The sequence below is a fragment of the Anoplopoma fimbria genome, chromosome 14, assembly GCF_027596085.1.
Source record: "Anoplopoma fimbria isolate UVic2021 breed Golden Eagle Sablefish chromosome 14, Afim_UVic_2022, whole genome shotgun sequence".
In the NCBI taxonomy this organism is placed as follows: Eukaryota; Metazoa; Chordata; class Actinopteri; order Perciformes; family Anoplopomatidae; genus Anoplopoma; species Anoplopoma fimbria.
Genome location: NC_072462.1, coordinates 2,730,731 through 2,737,083, shown reverse-complemented (window position 1 = coordinate 2,737,083; position 6,353 = coordinate 2,730,731).

The following is a 6,353-nucleotide window of genomic DNA, read 5'->3' as shown; positions in this document are numbered from 1 at the left end:
CTGATTAGCTGTTAGTCAGGAAGTGGGGTTCTGATTGGCTCGTAGTTGCCAGTAGACTCTGTTTGTAACTATTTTTCTAAATACGTTGGTACCTGTGGTAAACATGAACAGAGTGGATTATCTTCGACATTACAAGTTTAAAACTCTGTCTTTTGAGTAAATACATGAGATCAAACACATCGGTGCACACCAGTCGCGGGATATTGTTACGAACCAAACCTCTTGTCATTTTCTAGCTTAGCATCTGTACAAAGTAGTTGTTGCCTCTATTATTTCCGAATAGAAACCCCACTTAACATGCTAAACTCTAATATTAAGCAGGTATAGAACAAATGTCATCTTTTTTAGTTTAGTGAGCTAGCATGCTAGCATTAGCAAAGAAAGCACAATACACATAACACAGTCCAATCTTTAGAGAGAGAAATTAAAGGCCCGTTTCTTTTAGTGGACTGCTGCTAAACGGACCTAAAAATGTAAGATGCATTTTATTATAAGAAAAATATATATATAATGTAGAATAATAAATATCTCTGGTTCTACTGCATTTTAGTGTTAAATATATAAGTAATGCATAAGTGTCTTCATGATACTTTAACTAGAGAAGGATATTTTAGAACTCTTTCCACCTCTTTCAACAACATACTGCAGAAAATATTTATGTAAAGTGTGTAAAAGTTAAATAATTTGTTTGTAACATTGATTGCTGGTTTTATGGATTTCCTTGCAGAATGGTTTACTATGAAAACATTGTACAAATACTGTACTAAATGAATATTTTTACTTTTCTAATTGAAGATAATTGACAATATATGCAATTTCCTTCCTCCTGCGAGCCCGTAGTCATTGAACACAACCTTTGTTTTGGAAGGGAATAGGTTAAAGCATCCTGTTCCATCTCCTCAGGTTACCATTTGTTGTTCTTAAAGGTTCTCGCCTCCTGTCTAAGTGAGCAACCACCTCATGTAATACTTAACCTCTATTTTGCTTTCGTAAAATAAGGAAAAGATCTGTATTTTATCTGTTCTTTAAACCTTAACCAATTCCAGCTCTGAAATCCAAGTTGTCCCTGAAGAAAAGGCTGACTAGTCTGTCTGAATGAGGGATTAAAGACTGAGGAAAAATAAAGTAACTCAATATCACAATCAGCCGGACCTGATACGACGTTCTCACGCGAGGAATCTGATGCTCTATTAAGAAGTGAAAAGAAAGAGAGGACGACGGGCTTGTGAAAAAGGGGGAGATAGAGAGGGGGAGGGAGGGAGTGGCTCTAAAAACAAATGACTGCTCTGGGAATTGGTTCATAAAAGCTAAAGGCACAGTAGTTCAGCTTTAGTTCACAAAAGATGGATGAATATTGCCTAGAAGTCGTCTGTATGTGAGAGGAATATATTAAAATGAGATTACATTTTTATGCAGGCTTGCCTTAGAGTTATAAGTAGTATCTTCATTTATGTCATACCTACAATTTACTACATTTCAGAGGGAAATGTAGTTTTTACTCCTCTATAGCCTTTTTATTGTTTTGTCAACTACAGTTACTCATTATGATTAGGATTTGTGACTTCTTAACAAAAAGCAAAGTCTACTTTTCACATTTCATTTGTCCATGGCTGTGTCTGAAAGCACACTTTAAATTATTGGGGTATTTTATAATAAATAGGCATTTTTTGGGGTAAGTTATGGCAATATATCAATATTATTTTGAGATGAGTAGATATAGTGTTTGATTTTTAATGCCATAATATCGTTCCTGGTTTGAAAGGCTGCATTACAGTAAAGGGAAGTGATTTTCTGAATTTACCAAACTGTTTTAGCTGTTTTATTATTTGCCTTTACCCACTCATTTAATCTACATTACTGATGATTATTTATCAAAAATATTGTTGTGAAATTACCAATAGTCAACCTTACTCTATTGTTGCAATGTCAATATTGAGGTAATTGTTCAAAAATATTGTCATATTTGATATTCTCCTTATCACCCAGCCCTAGTTGTTAGTCACACCCTAGTAATTCCATCAAAATTGAATTTCTACCCGTATCTTTTCAGATGATTTTATTTTGATAAGTGTTTGAGGCCCAAAGATATATAATACAAGTACAATATTAACCAAAAATGAATTATGAGAAAAAAGTCCCCGAATTGAAAACTGATTATTGTAAGAACTTAGTTTCTTCTTCTCTCCCATTAATCATCTCTCAACCCCTCAGGTTTATCTGGTGACCCTTAGGTTGGGAACCACTGGACCAAACTATCTAACTCTAAATAAAGTAGTTTAAAGTAGCTCCACCTGGAGCAGCTCCAACAGCAACAACAGTCCAACCAGTCTGCAACTCAACAGCAGAATGCTGCTTTGGCTCCATCATGTGGCAACAAACAGTCTAGCTGATATTTAAGATGCTAAAAAGAGGGGTTCTCAACAGTGACCAAAGAAAGGTCAAACTAGAGTTTATTGTCACTAGGACACATTCAATAGTCAGGGATGTGCAGTGTATAATTATTTAAGTACACAATGAAAACAGAAACATGTAAACAAATAAAAACAAGCAGCATTTGACTGCTGTAGACGCTTTAAGTGGAGCTAGTTTGAAATAGTTTAGTCCAGTGGTTCCCAACATGGATATTGGGCTCCTTCCAAAAGGTATCCAAATAAGTCTAAAGGGTCATAAGATGATAAATAGAGGAAGAAAGAAGAAAAAAATCTGCATTATGCTGAAAAAACTGTTAATTAAAGTAAACTATGTGAGAAGGTAAACAGGGAAATGTCTCTTCGGTGGAACCAACAACTCAATCATGTGAAACATGAACATATTTGTTTTACACTTTATTTTTATTGCCTTTTCATCATGGACAGAACACATACATGCAAAAAAGAAAAAAGAAAAACATGAAAGGATCTCGATTTCTCTGTCTCCTCAAATAAACATGACAATATGTTGTAGAGTTAACAAGCCAAAAAGATTGAAAGCCAATGGCTTCATCTTAAAAAATATATTTTATAATCTTAACATTGTTCTTTTCACGTAAAGTCTTCATTTAAAAAAGGTAATAAGAGTTGTCAGATAAATGTAGTGGAGTAAAAAAATACTTCACTTGACTCTGAGATGTTTTGGAGTAGAAATATGAAGTTGCACAAATCCTCAGGTAGAGTACAACTACCCCAAAAATGATACTTAAAGTACAGTACTTGAGTAAATATACTTATTGAACTTCCACCACTGACTGTTTTAGTTCAGGCTAAAAAAAATTGTAGATAATTTCTCCTACTTCACCTGCAGGATGTTTTCCGATGACTCTTGACCTGTCCCCTTGTATCTAGGGAAGTCTCTATTATTCTAACAGGATATATGGATGCTGAAACATGGATGCTTGTTCTGCAGATACCTGTAGGTGGAGCTGTTGTGTTAAGAGAATGATGAACCACAGATCTGGCCTGGTAGCTTCTGTTCATGGTGAGTAATCCCCCCCTGAGGAAACTCTTCTTCTCAGCCGGGGCAGAAACATGACATACACCTACTGACTGAACCGTTACATCAGCTGTTTCCTAGAAACCGATGGATCATATCATCATGTTGTCATAGTTCAATCTGGAGGGGGAGTCAGCTGAGAATGTGGGAAAGAGAGAGACGAATATAGAATATTTGGTAAAAACAGCTTGTTTTCTTGGTTGATTTGATCAAAAATAAAAGTGCAGTTAAATAGATATTAAAGTTTATTTTCTGAGTCATGATAACATTGCAGTATCAGACAGGAAAAACTTGTTTCTGGTCATTTGAGAGTCAAAGCATTACTGTGTGCACATATATACAGTCTGCAACGTAAACAAACCAACAGGATGAGTTGAAATACACGACTCTAGATTCTGGACCGATTCTGAAACTTCTTGGATAATGAAGCTTGTGATCCCTGATCATTGATGGAAGATAGCTAAGAAAAATTACATTTTGAGGTTTTTATTTCTTTTTTCTGCTACTTGGTATTTGCACTTATACTTCGCCACACTTCAGATATTGCATTTTTTTTCTCCACTACATGTATCCAACAAAAAAAGGCAGAATTAATTTGATTTTATTTGTATAGCCCAATACCACAAATATGCCTCAGAGGGCTTTATAAAGTAGAGACTCACACAAAAACAATCCATCTCAATCATCACCACTAGAAGACATCTTCCGATATTTGCATATTTGTCCGTATTCGGGACGTTTGTGGGCATCAACCTCCATAAAAACATAGCGATCAGGTGCCAGATTGTAATCATGCATCCAAGAGGGAGCTACAAAATGGTGGATCAAGGTGGCTCAAACTAGAGCTTTTTTTTTTATATTTAAGGGGAAAGCTTCCCATGTTCAACTGTAAATAAATAAAGCTAATGTTATAAAAGAAAACCTCTGGACAACCAGGATGTAAAATGGATATCTAACGTGTTTCAAAATGTTTTTAAGTGTCCACAATACTATGTGAATCTACTCGCAGTAATACGGATAATATGTAAAAGGATGAATGTGACATAAAGGCTTTTTACAAAACAAAATTTAAAAACGTTAGCATTGCGGACAAAACTCCAAAACGAACTGAAGGGGTTACATTTGAATTGTCTATTTCAAGATATAAAATACATTTCATATTGCAGGGTTTCTAGCTGACACACATGTGATGAAACATCCACAGTGACAACGTGCTTCCAGACGCCCTTCTTTTGTTCTCACATTCTACCTCTCAGGCCTCCTCTCTCTGTCAGAGAAATTATTCATAATTTTCAATCAGCAATTCGTCAGTGTTTAACAGTAATTGAATTTTGATATGGGGGCAATTATTCATCATTTATGGTTATTTGCATTAATTTAAAATATTAATGGGTTCTTTTGGGGTGAGAGAAGAGATGAGTATTTGGTCACAGAGGAGCTCCACCACTCCAGGCATATATATCCACTGACATTACCCAGCATCCTTTGCACCGCGTCTGCATGGCACAGGTCGAAGAAGGGACAGTTTATAGAGTAAGATAAAAAAAAAAAGAGATTCTTTTAACATGCAGAGCTTAAATTAAATGTTAAGCTTAAGTAAAATACTTCAATGTCTCTTGCAAAGGTTTCCTCAAAATTAGAATTGCAAATGATTTTCATTAAATCCAATGTCCTCATTTAATCTTGTCTATATTCCCTGCAAAGACCCATACACGTTGTCATGGTGACAATGCTTTTTGCTTATCAAACTTAGATTCTTCTTCCTTTTCTCCTAGTTTTATATAATTATATATTTCCCAGTAAACTTTAACAGAGTAGAACATGTTTGAAATAAAATAACATGGTTTTTTTTGCCAGTCTAGCATCACGTCTCCATTGGTGGCAAAATCTGTCGGTTGGTCCATCACTTTGGTGAATTGAAATAAAGACTGAACTATTACAACAATCCTCGAAATGTTGTGCAGACATTCATGGAGCCCACTAGACTGATCCTACTTAAGTTGGTGATCTTCTAACTTTTCCTTTTAGCACCATGATGAGGTTGGCATTTTAGGTTTTGAATCAAAAGACGCAAAAACTACTCGACATTGGTGTTGCATTATTAACAGAAAGTGAAAGGTTACATCGGTGACGTTGTGTTGCAGAGATGTCTCCTGAAATAAGCATTCTAACCAGCTAGCCACGGCCCATAATGTCTTATAATACAACCTGGAAAGGGCCATAGTGAGTGTCTGTAGCGTCCAACACTGCTCAGTCCAAACTTGACGTAACGATGAAGGTGCAGGGTTCATGTACGTTTTGATAGTTTGTTTATTGGATTAAATCCAAAGAGGCAGAAACAAGAAAACTGCTTGTATTTTCGTTTCGTCCTCCCTGCAGCTAGAGGATGACTTCGGTGGGAGGCGGCTCCACGGTCCTTCAGTTAGCCGTTAGCTGTTAGCTCACATTCAGTTAGTGCTAAAATGAGTATAACTGACGACTGTAAATTTAGATTGTATGGTAGAGGTGTAATGCTGGCCTCCATTTGTGAGGAAAAACGTGGCCAGGTATTAAACATCAATGCACCTTTTGACCTTTTCATCTAGCGCCACCAAACTTTCAATTAGTCCAATACTTATATTTATGACCTCATGTGTACTTTTGTGTTTAGCTCTAATGAGCATACGGCTTCTAATTCTACCCGCTGAACATCACCGTGTTAGCATTGTTATTGTAAGCGTGTTAGCACGCTGCCGTTACCGTTTAGCTCAAAGTACCACCGTGTCTATAAGAACAGCTTCACAGAACTGCCAGCATGACTTTTTTTGGGGGGGTTCCTTTACAATTTCACTCCAGGTACCGGTTGATAATAGTCAATTCTATGGTGTTACATTTTCCCCCACAAA